General features: G+C 38.9%; 1 protein-coding gene across 1 annotated transcript in view; it reads right to left on the bottom strand.

Annotated features, from left to right (window-relative positions):
• SULF2 (sulfatase 2) overlaps positions 1 to 21,142 on the bottom strand; it is a 298,832-nt gene that overhangs the window by 136,293 nt on the left and 141,397 nt on the right. The gene's annotated exons all lie outside the window — the stretch shown is intronic.

The raw sequence follows: 21,142 nt of genomic DNA, 5'->3' as shown, positions 1-21,142 counted from the left end.
TCACCCACATATCTCCCTCAAACCTCATCACTGACAAATCTCCCCCAAACTTCATTCACCAATGTAACTTCCAAAACCTTAATTACCCATAAATCTCCCTCAAACATCATTCGCACTGCTGAAACCTTGTGGCGCCATATAAATAAAGATTAATAATAATGATAATAATAATATCACCCCAAACCTCATTCACCAATACATTCTCCAAAAACCTCAATCACCCATGTATCTCCCCTAAGCCTCATTCACCCAGGTATAACCTTATTATATGACTACACTTCTAGCCTCAAGTAAAAACATCCACTTCCCACTGTCAGCATCATGCAGATACTGAACTGGAATATAATGTCCTTTCTTGAACTTTGAGTTTAATTATTCATAAACTATAGTGAGACTTGCATTGTACCATGCAATTGGTCAATATTGGAAAAATAGGGGCTAGTGACAAATTGTTAAAATTAGGCACTATCTTCTGGATATACTTAAACCCTAAAAACTGCATAATAAAAATGAGTATGCACTGTGAACCCAGAACATACTGACAATAAGAGTGTTTCTTGAACGACCAGTTTTCACATCATTTACCAATGCAAGATTAGGATAAATCCTGTGCTGTGATATACAACCTACATTGCATAATAGATCAAGTTTGTGAAGGATTAGCTTGCTTTGTAGATTTATCCTTCAAAAGACATTTACTGTATATTACCTTTGAATTTAGCTATTAATATTGGCAACAAACAGCAGGAAAACAGAAACAAAAATCAGTCCAACAAACTAATCATAATTTTCCAAAAACATACACCTGCAGGCTATTGGGTGATACTGCAGCATGCCTTACAATTTTTTTCCAAAAAGTATTAATAACCTTTAAATGATTAATAAAAATAAGAGTACTCTCTGAAAAAAGAGGGGAAAGGCTCTGCTTTAAGAAAAGTCAGAGAAGAATTCTGGAATGATCAAGTGTGTAATGGGCTGAGAAACAAGCTATGTCTAGCCTGATACAACAGTGGGGATGCTATTACTCTATCTGGGAAACAAGGGCAGGTGATCCTACATGGAAAGCTGGATTAAACAAACTCTCAGCATAATATAAGTGTTTACTATGTTAATTTTTATGAGAGGTGATTTTTTTATTATTTCTTCTTAGGAGTTTTGTAAAAAAGCAACTTGAAAAAAGGTACAAGCTGTTTGCCCTGTTTGTGGGAATCGGCTGCTGAGTGTCGCCATCTACTCCAAAGAATAAGATCCTGTGGACCTGGGGTCTCACAACTCAATTCACAGGGTGAACTCAACAGTATAGTACATTGTGGTATAGGATGAGAAGACTTCAGCAATATGTGTAACATCTGCACTGGGCAGGAACATGTTGAACACTTTAATGCTGTTCAGAAATCTTGGACAGACTTCAATGGGCAATTACTTCTTAAGAGCCAACACATTCTAATCATACCTATTTAGCAACAAAGACAGGTCTTGGGCCCCATATGTACCAGGCATTTTGAAAACACATGTTTGTCCCAGATGGAGTACAGCCTGATAGATTTCTATCTCAGTGATCATATTTAATATTGACCTTGTGTATACTTGTGATGATTGAGATCTCATCTATACAGGTTACATCCAATAGACACCGATCTGAGGGCCTCAGTTATCAAGGAAAGTAAGGCAAAAAAAAAGAGTACAATTTTCTGGGACAAACCATGTTACAATGCAAGGGGTGCAAATTAGTTTTTTAGTTTGCACGTAAGTTAAATACTGGCTGTTTTATCATCTAGAACACAAATACTTGACAGCTTTATTTTTACACTGAAATGTAAAATTGATCTAGGACATGCCCTACCCCAACTATAAATTTGTCCCTGCATTTTAAATTTACCTCCCCCTCCAATACAACATGATTTTGCACAGGTGCAAACTTATTCCTTTTTTATGCTTTGCTTTCCTTAATGACTCAGGCCCTGAGTGTATTGTTATATAAATATCCACTGTGTTTAGGCAATATTAGTCAATGTGATTTGGACCAGCTCAAACATGACACACAGAGGATCCAGTCCAAACAGTGTCACATGGGATCGGACCTTATATGACCCTATTAAACAGAGGATCAAGTCCAAGTATACAACATCACGCAGAGAATCCAGTCCAAACATGACTTCATCGCATAGAGGATCCAATCTAAACATAACTCCATCACACAGAGGAACCAGAGCAAATGTGACCCCATTACAGAGGATAGCTCAAATGTGACCCCACCACATAGAGGATCTAGTCCAAATATGAATTCTTTAACAAGAGAATACATTGCAAACATGAATCCCTTAAATAGAGGATTAGGTACAAATATAATTCTATCACACAGAGGATCCAGTCCAAATATCTACAACACAACCAAATTATACAATAAAATTCAAACTCCAACACTAGATCTCTGATAGACTTCAATTTGTGGAAAGGCAGCAAAGACTTGGGTTTATTGCAGCAGGAGGTAATGAGTGGTTCATTGTTCACATATTATAAGCATGGATGGAATTATCTTTTTCGTACAGATGAAACATTGTGGGATTGCTGTGGTGGGAGTAGAGGCAGCACTGAAAAATTGGCCTAGTGAATCCAAATATATAAATCCAGATCTGGACCTCTGAAAAATTTGAAATGGCTTCTAATCAAGCAACACATGGAATTCTGAATCCTCAACATTTAATAGTGTTCATTCACTTTATAATGTCAAATAACGACAAGATGCCCTGGTTTAAATCCACACAAGTTGGGTAAAGAGCCTAGAGTGAATTCCCAAACCCCATGTCCTTTAAGGCACATGGCTGTGCAAAAAATTTTTTTAGGCCTCCGCATTGTGGTCATAATCTTGAGACAGTGGGCCTGATTCATTAAGAAAAGAAAGGAACATTTTCTCTCGGATAAGCTGGGAAATGGGCTCCATTTATCACTTGATGTTCAGAACAAACCCAACACTTAAATTGGGTAGATTGCATTAATTAAACACATTGGGCCTGATTCATTAAGGAACGTAAGGCAAAAAAATGAGTATGTTTTCTCCTGGACAAAACCATGTTGCAATACAAGGGGTGCAAATTAGTTTATTATTTTGCACATACGTTAAGTTAAATACTGGCTGTTTTTTATGTAGCACATAAATACTTGATAGATTTATTTGTACACTGAAATTCAAAGTAGATCTAGGACAGGGGTGGCCAACGAATCAGAGACTAAGAGCCAAAAAATATCTATAGGTATCGAATAGTGCCAACATTACCTTTTAAATGTGTGTGCATATATACCCAGTATAAACACGCACATACCATACACACATACATTGAAAATATATCATGGAGTTTGTATGTTCTCCCTGTGTTTGCGTGGGTTTCCTCCGGGTGCTCTGGTTTCCTCCCACACTCCAAAAACTTACTGGTAGGTTAATTGGCTGCTATCAAAAATTGACCCTAGTGCCTGTCTGTCTGTCTGTCTCCCTCTCTGTCTGTCTGTTTCTGTTTGTGTCTATATTAGGGAATTTAGACAGTAAGCTCCAATGGGGCAGGGACTGATGTGAATGAGTTCTCTGTACAGCGCTGCGGAATTAGTGGCGCTATATAAATAAATGATGATGATGATGATGATCATCATCATTTACAATATCTTGCTAAGCAAAAAGAAAATATTCAACATTGCCAAAATGCTCAGCTCACCAAATCAGCACAAATCCTCACTGTACAGCTACTAATAGTCTCTTCAGAGTAGCTCACACTGCTACTGCATCCACAATAACTCAGAACTCTTAAAATGCCCCTCTGACCTCTTTACATTCCCAACGGATCTCCATACATGCAATCAGACCTCTCTACATGCCCCAGAAATGCCCAACAGATCTCTCTAAATGCCAATCAGACCTCTCCACCTGCTATCAGATCTCCCCACATGCTCCTTACATACACATCAGCCTTCCCACATGTCATCAGCCCTCTCAACATGCCCCAGAAATGCCTGTCAGATATTCCCACATGTCCATCAGACCTCCCAACATGTTCCTTACATCCCCATCAGATCTTTCCTCATGTACCTTACATGCCCATCAGACCTCCCCACATGCCATTATACCTCTCCACGTGCAAATCAGATATCCTCACATACAACCAGATTTCACCACATGCCCTTTACATGCCAGCAGACCTCTCCACATTCCCCTTATATGCCATCAGATCTCCCCACATGTCCCTTACATGCCATCAGACCACCCCACTTGCTCCTTGCAAACCATCATATGTTCCCACATGCCCCTTACATGCCCATCAGCCTCCCTACATGCCATCACACCGCCCCACATGTCCATTATATGCCATCATACCTCACCAGATGCCCCTTACATGTATCAGGCCCAATGTGTCCATCGTCTCAGTTGTCACTGTACCATGCCTCAGTTATCCAGAATGACCCAGCCTTTCAAGTAAGTGGCCGGTTGGGGTATCGGTGCAATACATGACTGGCAATTGGATATTATCTGTGCAAGATACAGTTGAAGGTCTATCACTGTGCAATTTACAGCTAGAAATATATGGCTGGCCATGGGAGATTTCTATGTCAAATATGGAAGAAAACCAAAAAAAGCTTGTTTTCAGCGCAAATCTTAATACTGCAAAAAGATAAAAATGACGACTGTTAACATGTGATAATGCCAACAGCTGTGGTTTACAGAAAGATAAACTAAAAACTCACATTTGTATTATTATTTTTAGACTATTTAGTAAATTGGCATTGCAGAAGTAATTATCTTTTTTTTTTAAAAAAACAGTAAACATGTAGAATGTTTTCCTTCGCACTGCATCCATTCCGTCATGCTTTTGGAATTCCTTTCGTCACTCGGAGAACTTGATGCCTACAGGACTTCAACAATCGCTCTTTTAAAAAGGAGGAATCCACTGCTGCTTGGATCAGTTACAACTATAAACCTATTTTACTTCTGTTTTATATATACGTTTTTAATGCATTTATAATTATTTTACTACACCATGAGGTGGCGTACATGTTATTTTCTATAGGTTTTTGAAATGCCCAATTCTAATTGGATTTGAGATAACCTCCTGGAGGCTTTTATTTTGTAGACGTTCAAGCTGAAATCCCAGCATTCATACTACAAGCTCATGTGCTATTAAGTAAGCATTTATGTTTGGGAGAATTTTTTGGTGTTGTTTTAAATCTTACCAGCTAGCAAATGTTCGTTGCTAGTAAGGGGAATGATGAAAATATCAACACCCACTATAACAGTGGTGTGACTCCATCCTCGCACACAAGTATTCCCTAACAAAATATTGGCACACCAGAAATATATCCCGCTCTTACTTTTAAAAAATTAGAAGGAACATTGCTCCACCAGACAATCACGATGTACTCAAATTAACGAACTATTGCCTTACGCTCTCTTACTCAATGTAGCTTTGAGGAAGTTGACTTTCCACTATCTACACTTCAACAATCCTAAGTAATTGTCTTATTGTGAAACAGATTGTTTGATTTTAGGAACAACTTAGATCTTGTGGAAAGGATCTAGCATAGAGTGAACGGCATGATTTAGAGTTTTTGATACTTTGGAACACATATGGTCCTTTATAATCTCTCTGTAGACCCCAGCATGCCGGACATTCTCCACAGACTTTTAGTATTGCAGAGTTCTGGATAGAATTATTACATATGTGTCTCTGAATGTATGAGAAACATTATGGGCTGACTTGGCACTCATAGAACTGATAAAGATGTAGATACAGTGTGGGTGACAAACTAAGTATTGTCAACGTGTTCACAAATCCCCTCCCCTTAAAGTGTCAATAGCAACTGTCTACTTTTTACATACAAAAAGTGTCTGTTAAGTGTCTTAAACAACCTTCTCTCAAACACACCAAAATACAGGCTATGTTTTGTTACGAAACCCTTTTTTCTCTTTGTAAAAAGAAGAATTATGTCAGTTATGTGCACCAATAAAGTATATTTAGCTGAACTTAAGTGTAGAATGAGCAGGGAGGTGAACATACCTCTACTCCACATCTCCAATCCACAATATAAAGGACACACACTGAAAGCTTTTTAGCACATTATGGAAGTCTACAGTGAGCTCCAAAATCTAATGACAAATGTTTACTGGCCTTTTTATCAACATTACGCTAAACACTACATCAGTGGGTACCAATTCTTAAGCAACAGGTCAAAAAGTTCACTGATGAGATGGATGGCAACTTTAAAAGCAGAACATTTGGTTACATTGACAAACAGAGGGATCTCCACCGCCATCATTTGAGGACCATAAACCACAGATGAAGCAGGTCACTCTGTGATATCAGAATGTCGATTTGGCAAGATCCACAGTTGACAATAAAACAGGTTCTATGTCTCCAGCAGAAATTGTTTTGAGGTCATAAGTCTGGCACACACTTTCAGTAATCAGACTGAGCATAAACATGTTTTTGGCATTTAATACTCTGCACTACTCAAGTAGCAGAAAGAAAATACAATATTATACCCTCAACATCAGCGGCTGCGGCTTTCCATGGATATTGTCTGCAATGTAATCAAATACTTTTCGTTGCTCACAATCAAAAGTCTATTAGCTGTGTTTATGTCTTAGCTTCTCCCTAAGAAGGAATTTTACCATTCACTCTTCAATCAAGATAAGAGAGAAGAAATAGCCATTAAAATGAAGAATAATTACTTTCCTCAAGTTTTAAACAGATATTTCCACAGCTTTCATCACTCTTCCAAATACATTTTTATTTTGTTAAATAACTTCGGTAAGCTGTACTAAATTTCTTGTGTATTATGAACCTATTTTTCTGTCTTCATAACTGTTTTTTTTTTACTAACAATAATGCTAATAAAATCCCTGTTTTTCTATTTCGCCACCCAGGTAAGTAGCACATAAAGGCCATGATGACATGCTGAAAATTTTAGATATTAAATCATTAAAATAAAATACATTAGAGTTCATTTACAAGCACACATATTGTGCACAGAAAACCACATTGACATTGCACGCTTGCACGTGGATGGTCAGCTCAGGTCACATATAGGTGCACACTTATTCTCCACTCTCACAAGACCTCTCTAGTTTAGAAGTGTGCTTAGGTGTATGAACAGAAAATCGTCCGGAGGCACCCTATGTAAAACACCAATGTCCAACCGCCTACTACTTTATAAGCGCCCCTTTCATTAAAATGAGCTAATCTTTTTTCACTTAAAATTCTTCTCGGTTTAGTCTCATTAATGGTTTATATAAATCATAAGATTGAGGAGGCTTCAGGTACAGTCTTGATTAATTATGGTAATTATGTTTGTGAAGTTTTTTTTTTTAGTACACACAAAGGGCTAGATTTACTAAGCTGCGGGTTTGAAAAAGTGGGGATGTTGCCTACAGCAACCAATCAGATTCTAGATTTCATTTATTTAGTACCTTCTACAAAATGATAGCTAGAATCTGATTGGTTGCTATAGGCAACATCCCCACTTTTTCAAACCCGCAGTTTAGTAAATCTAGCCCAAAGTGTATGTACAAGAAATTAAATCTTATTTATGCAAAACAAGGGGCACTGGCTTGAGTACTCCATACGTTTGAAGAAATGTCTTCATGCTACCCAATTTACACACTACCTCTGTCTGTGCAAACATCTGCTCTTCCAACGCCTTCTTGCTCCACAAACCCATGCACCTCAGCAGATATCTAGAAGCACCTAGGAAAACTAAAGCACATGACTACAGGTCCAAAGCCATGATGCTCTGTGCAACAGACGTTTGTGCTGTGTAATCTACCTCTATTGTTCAGTGTTACTCTGATATTCCACTTCAGCTCTGTTGAAAAGTAAACTAGTACCCCACTCCATTACAGACAGCTGAAGCCCCTTCCTCATGTTTAGGACAGTGGCTTGCATCAAAACTTGTTTTTGATACAGGTCAACTGTGTTGCTGTGACATAATTAGCTTAACCCCAGTGTATAAATCAAATAAATCCATACAATGCATTTTTACAAAGCTGTCAGTCAATCTGTATCTATCGTGTTTAGGCTGGGTACACACTTCAGAATTTTCCGACCAATGTGTTATCTACAACAATTTTACCTACGACTGAATTTCCAATCAGTATGCCGATTCATGTGTACACACTATACACAGTTTACTTTCTGATCTCTGCTCTTCTAGTCCAAGAGCAGTGTAGTCGGTCATTCCTGTCACCAGGGTCGGACTGGGACTAAAACTCAGCCCTGGCATTTAGTGAACACAGGCCCACCTGCTCCATGCATGATATTGTTGCACGCTGATGTGGCGTTTTGCTGGTGCAGTGCAACATGAAGCATCGGCACACTTTTGTATCCATTTCCTGTGTTTATGCAGTTATCACTGGACAGCAGTGGTTATTGACCTTATATCCTTTCTGTAAACTGGGTTTCTTAATAATAGATCACCTACCTGTATGTCCAAATCTAAAAGGATTTTTTATAGCCTATCCCGTATCAAACCCACTGATCATTTCTCATCTCTACTACTAACCTTCTCCTTACTGGCCTCACCTACTCCCATCTCACTCCTCTTCAATCTATACTTAATGCTGCAGCTAGACTTATCTTCTTCTCTCGCAGCTCCACATCTGCCTTCCCTCTCTGGCAAACCTTACACTGGCTCCTCTTCCACTACAGAATCCTCTTCATACTCCTCACCCTCATGTACAAGGCCCCTCTCCAACTCCACTGTCCCCTACATCTCCAACCTCATCTCCATACATACTCCCTCCTGACCTCTCCGGTTGGCCAGTGACCGTCGCCTTTCCTGCCTTCTGGTAACCACATCTCAATCCCTTACCCAAGATTTCTACCATGCTGCCCCCCACCACTGGAATGATCTCTTTCGTTCCATCAGACTAAGCAAGATTGTCTCATATGTTGAGAAAATAAATACATTTATTTTGCCTCTTAATTAAAAACAATAAATAATGAATCTTTACAGTGACATGAATGTGTGCATCTAACCATGTGACACATGATACTGTTATAGTGACTCTACAGTCCTTGTCATGCCATATTTACTAAATTTGCTGACATACATTTTTATGTAGAGAAAGTTTATACTTTCTACTCTTCCACAGGGAGCTTTGCAGAACTTTCCTCCCAGCAACAGCTACTAAATTACATATTTATAGATCCCTCCATAGTAGGGCACAATAATCAATTTGCTAGTAGGTAAATAGTGGGATGTCCTAACAGCTGTTTCCATTTCTTTTGTATGACCATTACCAGCTCAACCAGAAGCTGATGGAGTCCACTGTGACAGAACCAACTACATAATGCTGAAACAGCACAGCATTACCACAACCTGAAAGAACAATGAAGTAGAGACACAAAACCCATACTTGGAGAGACATGGAAACCTAATGTTGGCAGCAGGGCCATTCACTACTCTTCCATTGATACATACGCATGTCCTTAATGCTGGCCTTGGGTGTTCATGGCCTTCACATAGCAGCTGATATTAGTCATTTGGCAAGAGGGACAGGTAGGCTTCTACCTGTCTTGAGCATAAGGCATGCTTGGCACTCTTTGTCTGGGTAATGTTAGCTCTGCTTCTTACACTTAAACTCACCTGAGACTGAAGCATATACAGCTGCACTCAATGGGATGAAGCACAGAACCATGGAAAATGCCGGCTAATGGAAATTCTAATAAAATTTACAGAACCAATAGCCCCTTAGACTAAAATCAGGTTTTCGTGGATGGAATATGTCACAGTTTTTGAACTTATTCATAACAACTTAACAATAGATAGAATAGTAAATCTTTAGCAACTCCTATGATCAGATTTGTTGTAGATAAAAACCCTCAAGTTTTCAAACATTAATGTCTAAAAAAAACAACAACATATGAAAGAGCATAAGAATAATTGTAACCACTGGGTGTCAAATTTTAGCCCGGGGGGCAAGACTCGACTCAGCAGCCTAGTAGGAACATTTTAAAGAAAAAAAAAATGCATAGCCCAGTGAACCAGCACAAGGCAGCCCACTCTGGGACCGGCCCGGGAGGCAGATGTCCCCTTGCTTACCCACCCCCCCCCCCCACCCCCAACTCAGCCTGCCCGATTGCCACCATCAAACAGTATAAAACAGTATAAAGAAATACAGCACTTATTTATTAAGACATATAGGGGGGAATTCAATTGGCTGCGTTACTTGAAAAAGTAAAGCGACCTACGTGCGCATAAATACAGCTATTGTGGTAATTTTAACGCCAGCTTTTAGCTCGCAGCGCAGCAGAAAGCTGGGTTAATATTACCATAATAACTGTAATACGTTTAACGCAGCGGTACTTCGGGGGAATTGAATTCCCACCATAAAACAGTTTCATGAAATTAACAATAAAAATCAAAACAATATCAAACACCTCAGTAATCTACTTGCATTATGAGATAGATGGTGCACTCATCTATATCATCATTTTTTTTATAGGTATTAACAAATATATAAAAACAGATCTTAATTGCATGGACCTTCTGTTCGTTCATATAGTTTGTTGATCCAATAGTTCAATGTCAGTTAAACATTCCTAATTAACTGCATAACTATCAAAATTGACACTAAGAAAAAATTTCCCTCTATCCGTATCACACTTTAAACAAGAGGATCGAATATCATAAGATCAAACAATAATAATAATAATAATAATAATAATAATAATAATAATAATAAGAAGAAGAAGAAGAAGAAGAAGAAGAAGAATGTTCAATGCAGAAAGGTTAGTCCTTATAGAAAAACCTTATTTCAACTGTAATTCTGAAATGAGAAATGCTGTAAATAAGCCACAACTCATTTGTAGTAACTAAATGATATATTAACAAGACTTTGTGCTGCAGACATGAACATTAAAATCACTCAATAACATTTATGAGAAACACAGACTGCTACATCATAGGGGATGATTGTAAGTGTTTTGAGAAATCGCGGTCCAACTAAAAGAAGGGTGAGCACTAACATTACTATTTTACAATCTTACATTTGGCAACTGTATTGATGAAGAAATACCAAACTTTTAAATAGACTGCCCATAATAGTTACCTTTTATCAACTGCATACTTGGACATTGTAAACTCTAATATCGTGAATAACCACTGACCTGGAACAGTCACCTCGCGGCTGCACGAGGTGACGTCATCACACTGCCGCGCGTTACAGAATCTCCGCCCGCCGAGCAGCATGCAGGGAGCGCTGCAGCTCGGGCATTTGCCAGAAGTGCCAGATGGCCAGTCCAGCCCTGCATGTCACACTGATTATAACACACAAAATAAACTTTTCCACAATGTCATTCTGAATTTCGTTAGCTTCTGTGACTCTGGAACGAAATGTTCAGTTTAAGAACAAATAAATCCACCTACAGCACTCTCTACATTTAACAACACAGACACAGTGACAGGTTCCTACTGTCTCTCTCTGGACAGACAGTCGTGTGAGTGCATACACACTGCAGGACCGGGAGGCGGTTGGAATGAGATTTTTAGTCCTACCGACCAATCAAATGAAATCACAATCAGTACTTTGGAACGACTGTCATTCATTGTGCCAGTATACAGACTAATGCGATATTGGGCCAAGCGGTCGTTTGACGGGTGTTAGGTCCAATAACTGGCTGAAAAACCTGTAGTGTGTACCTAGCCTTAGTTAGAGAAGCACCTCCCTCCTACCATGATAACCTGCTGCAAAAAGTGAAAACATGGTGCATATAGTTAGTTAAGTATAAACACTGCAGTTATTTCATATATATTATTCAGCTCAGTAATAGTCAGCTGCTGCCATATATTAATGTCAAATAGTGGCTTTACTAACGCTTTAAAGAATGAATGACCTGATATAAATTTAGTAGCTGTGAGAATATGTAACAAAGACACATTAGAAGTTCAGCTATGTTATTTAGTTAATTGATAATATCAGCTCAACAAACTGCAATGTTCGCTACAAACAAAACCTCCTTGAATGGGTAGAGGTATTTAAAGGTCAGAAAGGTCTAAGGAATCTATAAGGGGTTGTTATAAAATGGTGCTTTGATTTAATGATCTGTGTGCTCAGCAAGTATTCCATTTTCTTTTATTAAATAGAATTTATGTTGCAATTTCTAGAATCCAACCACTAAGATTAAGGCAATTTTTAGTATGTATGCAACAATGTAACACCAAAGATATCACAAATATCTCAAGCGTTCAATAAATTATCTCTTTTGTACCGCAGTCCCCATATCCTCTATGGGAACTGCGGTCTTGTTCAATTTAAAAAGTTCTGAAAAGCTTAGCTTTTCAGAACATGTCTATGTTAGCAGCTTTCCCCTATAATGGAAGCCTAGCAAAAGAGGGATCTTCTGACCCCTCCCTGGCAGGCTGGACGCTCCTCCCCTCCCCAGTTCACCAATGGTGTGCAAACACAGATTTCTGCAGGGGCGAACGCAGGATTTAGAAGGGGGGGGGGCAGCAGCTCCATTTCGGCGAGTCTGAATTCTACAGCAGCCGCGGCGCTGTCAAGCAGCATCCGCGGCAGTGCTGTATTATACTACAATATAGCACTGCCGCGGACGCTTCTTTGACAGCGCCGCGGCTGCTGTACAGTACGTTGGTTCACGGAGGGGAGGGGTTTCTGGAGAACCAGAAACCCCCCTGCGTGCGCCACTGTTCTGGATGCACATGTGTAGAGAGTAGCCGGGTCCACAACCTGGAAATAAATTCTTAAGTCGCTACAAACAGAGTGTTCATTTTACCATTCGCTGGGACAGCTGCTTATCGGAGCAGTATTTTGCTAAAATGCTCCGTTATTACATCTGTCACCGCTCAGAATAGCTGTTATGAGTGATGTTAAATAACAGACAAAATGTGCAGTGGATCTTAAATAGACCCCTAAGAGTCAGTCCTGCAAGAAAATCCATTTTTGGGGCCAAACAAAATTTTTTGGAACATAACACCTTGTATCTGACCAGCATAAAAGCTGGTAACTTGTGTCCAGGACTATTACAGATCCCGCTGTGGTTAAGTTCTCCAATGATCAACACCCTGAAGAACTGTAAAAGAATACAGCGAGCATATTCAGTGTATGGCGAATGATGATTGGACTGTATGACATATTACAGCATTCTCCAAACTCTGCTCACGGTGGCACAATGAGAGAGAATGAAGTTTGGAATGTACAGAGCGTATTTGTTTCCTGACTGCGATAAGCTAACTAAGTGATGAAAATACTAAAAGGATTAACATGCACAGAGAGTTGAGATGAGAATATAAAAAATAAAAGTCAAAGTTATTGTATATTGGTACTAATAAAAACTGGATGCAAGTGTGGAGAAGTGATGTAAAAGATGTTTACTTAGTACAAACAGTAATAAATGACAAGATACTTGACACCACAAGAGTCCATGACGTCAATTCCATTGAGCTCTTGGCTGGACATACATCTACAGTTATCGCAAACACACCATACAGAGAATCAACTATATATTACAGTTGTAGTCTATATATTATTTTTACATTATTTCTGGAAAAATAATGACATCTGATTTCATGTGATCACTCAGACCCTTTTATAGTAAAATCGCAGATTATGTTGTACATGACAGGGGCATACTCTGATGAATGCTAACGAATATTTAACATCTGACAGACAGTGACAGAACCTAAACAACGACTAAACTTTGATGTAGACACATGAAAACATGAATATATTACAAACAGTACGTTCAAATATCTGTTCAACTAAACACTTGGATACAGAGTGATAACCGAACAGGACTGGTATGAGGATATTTGTCACATGGATAGAGCAGCATTCAGTCAGTAAAAATTTACCGTTTTTGCAGCAGGTGCAAACTGGTGGAAAATAAATAACACCTTACAGTTTAACCAAGTATCTGTCTGTGACTGAAACAGTGGAAAAGGTTAGGGATATTTTCTGGGTTTGTACACACAAACATTTTTATCAGACATTTTTACCTCGTATCACGAAAGCCTAGTAAATGGTCCCTGACCCTAAGGGGCAGATTCAAAAAGACGCAAGGTGCTGCCGGACATCGCCTCGATGTCCAGTTGCGCACCTTGCCATCTAATGTGGTACTAAAATATTTGCTAATTTTACCTCACATGTCTATGGGACGAGAGGGAAAATGAGCAGAGATTTTAGCAAAACCTCTGCTGTGATGTGTTTCCGCGGACCGTTCCGGAAACACAACGCTCCAAGACTTGACTTGAAAAACACTGGATAGTTCAGTCGAAACACGTTTGAGGAACAAAGTGGAGTGCTGAGGTATTCTACCTTACCAATTTACATCTATAAGGAGGAACAGATTGGCTTTAATTACAGGCAGCAACCCAGGAGGAATACCTATTTATTGCTGCTAGAATAAAGCTTATCTTGTCTTCCCTCTGGTAGGAGTACTTATATACACTTTAGCCTTCATTCCCAATTGTAAAGCGCTACCGAATCTGCTGGCGCTATATAAATAAATGTTGATGATGATGATGATGATTTGTTTTGAAATGTGAGTGTTTTTCCTATATTTTAATAAATTTGGATTTCTTTATTTTTTGTGAAACACAATATCACACTAGAACCCTCCTTCTTTCTTTGTTTTTATCTGGGCACTATTAGTGAAATTCTACAAAGAAGAGTGAAATCATTCTAATATTCTAAGTGGCGTAAAAAGAAAATTATTTGAATGCTATCTCACAAGAAGAGTTCTAGTAAGTTTCTAATCACAAGGGGAGTGCGTGTGGAATTATACTTTACCCATACGCCTTCAGGAATAAAATTTTTGATGTCCTATTAATAAATCTTCGCTTCACAAGAAGTGAAAGAAATTTATCATCATGGTTAATTTATCAAAGAAGTATTCATTATTATGTGTGGACTAATATCACTAATATCACTTTATATTGATCATTTACTGTTAAAATTGGATTACACCGTTTTTCTTCTTTTATGAATAGTGGGGAATATAAAGTGAAGATTAGGAAGACTGAAAGACACATCTCATTTAAAATTAAGTATACTTTATTATTTATGTATTTAAATATGTTTTATTTGTCTTAGCTTGTGAGTTAATACATCAGCATCTTACCGTTATTCTACTCTAATTATTTATATCACTTTATATTATAGTAGACTTGTGTATAGTCTATAGGAATAAGTGTTAGGCTGCAGGTTGCAAGTGGAGCGTCAAAGGGGTCTACAAACATCATTCTCTCTATTATCATAAAGTCTATTTAATGTATGAAACAAAGTAATTTTTCCTTCTGTGGAGAATACCCTACCCTACACTGAAGAGCCCCAACTGAGTAAAACAGCAATCTTAGTGGTAACTTGTCTTAGTACTTGTCCATATCATGCTCAGAAGACCAATCAGGTTAAGCATTGTCTAAAATGGTTGCAATTAAGAAACTAAAAATCAACATCAATTTCTTAAAATACCCAAATGACCATTCAAAATAATTTTTATATGTATTTATGAAATGACTTAGTACTTCACATCAGAAATTCACCCCTGCTTTATAATACTTTGTAGTAAAAATTGAACCTCAGAAAAGTCATCTGTATATCTTCATTTAACTGACAGTGTACTCCTATACTGGATGGAAAGACCACGGAACAGATTTACCAAAGAGTAAAGAGCTCTACTGCTGGAATAAAGGGGCGACAGGGCTCATTTTTACTTTGCCCAATACAAGAAAGGGGTTTCCACTGGCAATTGCTGTTATTGTTCCATTGCTAATCTTGGCTTTCAGTTCCACTGATGAATGCGCACATCTATCAGGCTGCCCCGACCAAGAGGTAACTGTTATAGCTCTGGACAATATTCTGTTACAGTAACGTACTGCAAATTATTTTTCTAGTACCACAGAGTGAGGATTTGTAATGTATAACAGGTATTCGCCTCATTCTGGTGAAATAGACATGTTTCAGTAATGGGTCCAGTGGCGGATTGGCCATAGGCCAATCTCCCCATCTCCATCTCTCCATCCGCCTCTCTCCCACTCTGTGCTCCTTCAAACGTGCACTCAAAACTCACCTCTTTCTCAAAGCCTACCACCCATCCACTTAACCCCTATCTCCTTCGCTCATTCTCCCCTCTCTCCCATTGCCTCAACCGGCTCCTCTTGTGCCTGGTCTGTCAACCCTCCCTTAGGATGTAAGCTCGAATGAGCAGGGCCCTCTTCCCTCCTGTCTCCTTCCCCGTTCTTCTGCTCCGTGTCTATTGCATCTGCCTGCCTGGAGTTTCTGAAGTATTGGTACTTTTTGTTTATTGTTCTGTACTGTTATACCCTGTATAGTCTACTGTTTGTACTATGTGCGGCGCTGCGGAAACCTTGTGGCGCCTAACAAATAAATGATAATAATAATAATAATAATAATAGGCCTTACAGGGAATTTTCCCGGGAGGCCGTCTGGATACTGCCTCATGTCTTTTTTTTTCTTTTAGTACATTTTTTTTTAATTTGTCTCTCGGCGGCGCGGGGGATGGTGGTGGGTGGTAGAGGGATCGGGAGGGGGGAATCCGCTTCTCATTTGTTTTGTCCTGAAGAGGCTGACGGTAGTGATGCTGTCCTGGCAGCGAATATGGAGGCTGCCTATCACAGAGAGGGGGCTGCAGAGGCTCTCACGATACTTCAGCTCCACACAGGTTATGTCCACTGCATCACGCAGCTAAGCGGCGCCGGCACAGGTAAGTTTGTAAACTGGCATCACAAAAAACTTGTTTGACACCGCATAACTAAAATTAAAACAAATTCAAGTAACGCTAATATCGTACATTCATCACGCACTATTTCCACTTCTAATGTTTATTCTATTCATATTTGCCGATATATTTAAAATGTAGAAGACTCTTTGCTGTTGAGTCAGTGCAGCCTAGTATGTCCTGTACAATGTCTATCACTGCAATGTTCGTAATTTAATTTATACTGAATTTGACGAGTAAATGGTAAGAATTGCAGCTAACATGCTGGAAAGGGCATTTTATTGTGTAGTTGGTTGATATAAAAAGTAAAGACATTTCCAAGAGCAAACCTTTGAAAGTTGGTACTGTCCATTCAAATTAAGGATAGTGTGTCTTCTCTGTCCACCTAAATTTTCAAACATTATCCTTTTTATGGGATAATGACTACTTTTATTATTATTATTATAGAGTCTATTAGTATTAGTCACATATGCTAAATGTCCCTAACTTCCAAGGACAGTCCTAGGTTCTCACTGTATTTTTTTTTCTGGGTTAAATGAATATTTATTAAAGAGGATTATAACATCACAAAAAAAAATATCTCAGATTGGGACTTCCATCATTTTTGTGCTTTGTTAGTACATAACCCCCACTGTCAGAGACAAATACTTCCAGGACCATAAGCAGGAAGCTTTACGCAGAGTTAATGTTGATCATTGAATTTTTTATATATATATATATATATATATATATATATATATATATATATATGTTTTTGCCTATCAAACATTAACTGCACAATTGGTGTTTTTCCTCTCTATACAACTATATAACCAGGGTGGAGCTACAAAGCAAGACAGTTTGGTAATTTAAGGCTCAAATTGAGAGACAGAAGACACTGCCAGGCAGGGGCGGATTGGTCATAGACCTTACCAGGAAAAGTCTCGCCTACTTTTGTGTTGGCCCCACCTACAGCTGATTTGGTGCCACCCACATGTGGCCACTTCAAGAATTTTTTCCAGGGCCACTTTAAGTTCCCAATCCGCCCCTGAATGGGTCTACGGCTGTAAAAACATTAAAAGGGACTAGCAGGTCCTATGGTGTTACTTTTTACCCTTGTGCAAAATGTAGTAAGCAAAAAACCCCTCCAAAAACAGCATATCCCCAGAATCCAAGTTGTCCAAGAGAGTATTTTGATCTGTACACTATGCTTTTTCCTAGGCTACCTTTACCCATCACAGCTCTCCTGCTCGGAGAGAGTATGACACATAAACAGCACATTCAATAAAAGGCTCTTTTCCACGTGAATGTTAGTAACAAACACCTTGGTGACAAGCATGCTTTTAGTTAGACTCAGCATGTAATTTCTTAGTCATTTATGCAAAAACTATGTAAATGTCTCTGACTAGTACAAGAGTTTACGGGAATGCAGTGGGCACAAGCTAGTATTTAATTAATCAGGGGGCCTACCTACAAGTGACAAACAATTTTATTTGAACTAAATTTTAAGCTCTTTTTAACAGGGTTCTTTATTGTGTCTTTATGTCAGTTCCAAAATAGAACAGCAAAATGTGTTATTTTGTGCAATGTGTAAGCACAAGGTCATGAAATGTACACATAATGCTGGAAAGACAATAGCATCTAAAATATGTAACCCTTTTCTGTGCAGTATTTAAGGATCACAGCTATCAATATCTAGATTCCATGATAACTATGGGTAGGACAAAACAGTCCTTACTTTTTGTGGATGTAACATGTGTTTCAGGAAGACTAAAAGACAAGTATCAAGGCTGAGAGGCACTATGTTGCTTGGAAAATATTGCTATTACACATTTTTTTATAATAGTTTAGCTTCTAAGAGGCACTGTTTTTTATTAGTCTGTAGTTGGTAATTATTGTTTTTTAACTGAAAAAGTTTTTTTATTAGGTTTTGCAAGTATCAAATAAGGGTATAAAAAAAGAGGGGGTGGGGCAAGTAGGCTAGTTGGAAGAGAGTGGAAGGAGGGGTACATAGTGGGTAAGGAACACAGCAGTCATAAAAAAAAAAGTAATCACATACCTGAGGTACTGAGATACAACCAAAAATAATTGCCCATATACATTTCAAACCTGCTAGGTCAGAGGATTCTAGCAATATCAAACTAATTATTACAAGAAGACAGTATCCACCAACTTTTGGGAAGCCCGAGAAGGAGCTCCCTCTCCCTCAGTTACATATACCTGCCAACGGCGCCATTTCACCAATGGGGAAGCGGCCTCTGTAGATTAGGGCACCCCCAAATTCTTTCAAAACTATAATTCACTTTAGATAAAAAAAATTTTTTGGGGAGGTGAAGGTTGCTTCCATGCTTGAGCTATCACTTGCCTAGCATCTATAAGGACATGCCCCAGTACATATGTGTCCTATAGCAGGATGGAGGGTGGATAGTGGTGTAAGAGGGCCAGCTCCGGGGAGAAAGGAAAAGGGGAACACTGGACTGCCCCCAATGAATGAAAAACCTCAGCCCATAAGGGTTGTAAAACTGGGCAAAAAAATGTGTAAAATGTCTCCTCGGTCCGAGCAGTAAAGCCAGCAGGACGGTGACACAGAGGGCCACATCTTGTGTAATTTCTCAGGGGTGACATATAATCGATTGATAAGCTTAACTAACATTTTGGTTTAGTCTAGACATCTGGACATTTTAAAGGCGTTTCTAAATATATGCGTTCCCAATCCTGACCGGAGAATTCAAGTGGAGGTCTGCCACCCAGTAGAGCTGAACCCTTGATTTTGTAGTTTATAATTTAATGTATCTCAGATTGGGAAGCAGTATCCCTATACCTAGGAGGTGAGTGCATCTGACTTTAACTGCATTTTAATGGTGTTTAAAGCATATAGGTCAGTGTAGGACCTGCATATAATGAGGTACCCTTGACGTTGGGATGCAGGCTTAAATCTTTTGATCAAAATATGAACTAATACATCATGTTTTCATTTTGCTAGACACACACAGATATGCAGTTTAAAGGATAAGCACTGACAACTGTCTTTTTGTTTTGTATACATATATGGGCATTTATATTGCCACACAGCTGGTACCACATACAATATGGGATATACCGAGCGCGGGCTTATTGCCCAAGCAGCTGGTACCATATATGTGGGATATACCGAGCACGGGCTTGTTTTCCACTGGTTTTGTTTCAAAATATTGCCTTTTTGTCATAGCAGCTGTCCATCAAGCCTATTTAAGGCACATTTGGGTGTGGCTCACAAGCCAGCCCTTGCTAGATGTAAACCCCTATACCTAGGAGGTGAGTGCATCTGACTTTAACTGCATTTTAATGGTGTTTAAAGCATATAGGTCAGTGTAGGACCTACATATAATGAGGTACCCCTGACGTTGGGATGCAGGCTTAAATCTTTTGATCAAAATATGAACTAATACATCATGTTTTCATTTTGCTAGACACTCACAGATATGCAGTTTAAAGGATAAGTGCTGACAACTGTCTTTTTGTTTTGTATACATATATGGGCATTTATATTGCCACGCAGCTGGTACCACATACAATATGGGATATACCGAGCGCGGGCTTATTGCCCAAGCAGCTGGTACCATATATGTGGGATATACCGAGCACGGGCTTGTTTTCTTCTGGTTTTGTTTCAAAATATTGCCTTTTTGTCATAGCAGCTGTCCATTAAGCCTATTTAAGGCACATTTGGGTGTGGCTCACAAGCCAGCCCTTGCTAGATGTAAACCCCTATACCTGGGAGGTGAGTGCATCTGATTTTAACTGCATTTTAATGCTGTTTAAAGCATATAGGTCAGTGTAGGACCTACATATAATGAGGTTCCCTTGACGTTGGGATGCAGGCTTAAATCTTTTGATCAAAATATGAACTAATACATCATGTTTTCATTTTGCTAGACACACACAGATATGCAGTTTAAAGGATAAGCGCTGACAACTTTCTTTTTGTTTTGTATACATATATGGGCATTTATATTGCCATGCAGCTGGTACCACATACAATATGGGATATACCGAGCGCGGGCTTATTGCTCAAGCAGCTGGTTTCATATATAATGTGGGATATACTGAGTGCGGGCTTGTTTTACTCTGGTTTTGATACAAATATGAGTGCTGAAATATAAACTGAAAACATTATCCTACATAGGGGGGAATTTAATTAGCTATGATGTTCCTCAGAACATCGTGGCCGCAAGATTTTACACAAATCTTGGCTTATTTTTCATCACACTCCATAGCGAAGCTAGAAAAAATGAGCAGTTAATTTACCGTAGTAACGGTAAAAATGTGCAGCCACGATGTTTCTCAGAACATCGCAGCTAATTGAATTCCCCACATAGAGTCCATGTTTCCATTAAGAAAAAGTAAAGTGACGTGTATAACTATGTGCAGAAAGGCCAAATGTA

This window comes from Mixophyes fleayi, chromosome 6 (genome assembly GCF_038048845.1).
Source record: "Mixophyes fleayi isolate aMixFle1 chromosome 6, aMixFle1.hap1, whole genome shotgun sequence".
NCBI lineage: Eukaryota > Metazoa > Chordata > Amphibia > Anura > Limnodynastidae > Mixophyes > Mixophyes fleayi.
Note: the sequence above shows the minus strand (reverse complement) of the source record. Positions and strands in the feature narration are given on the sequence as shown.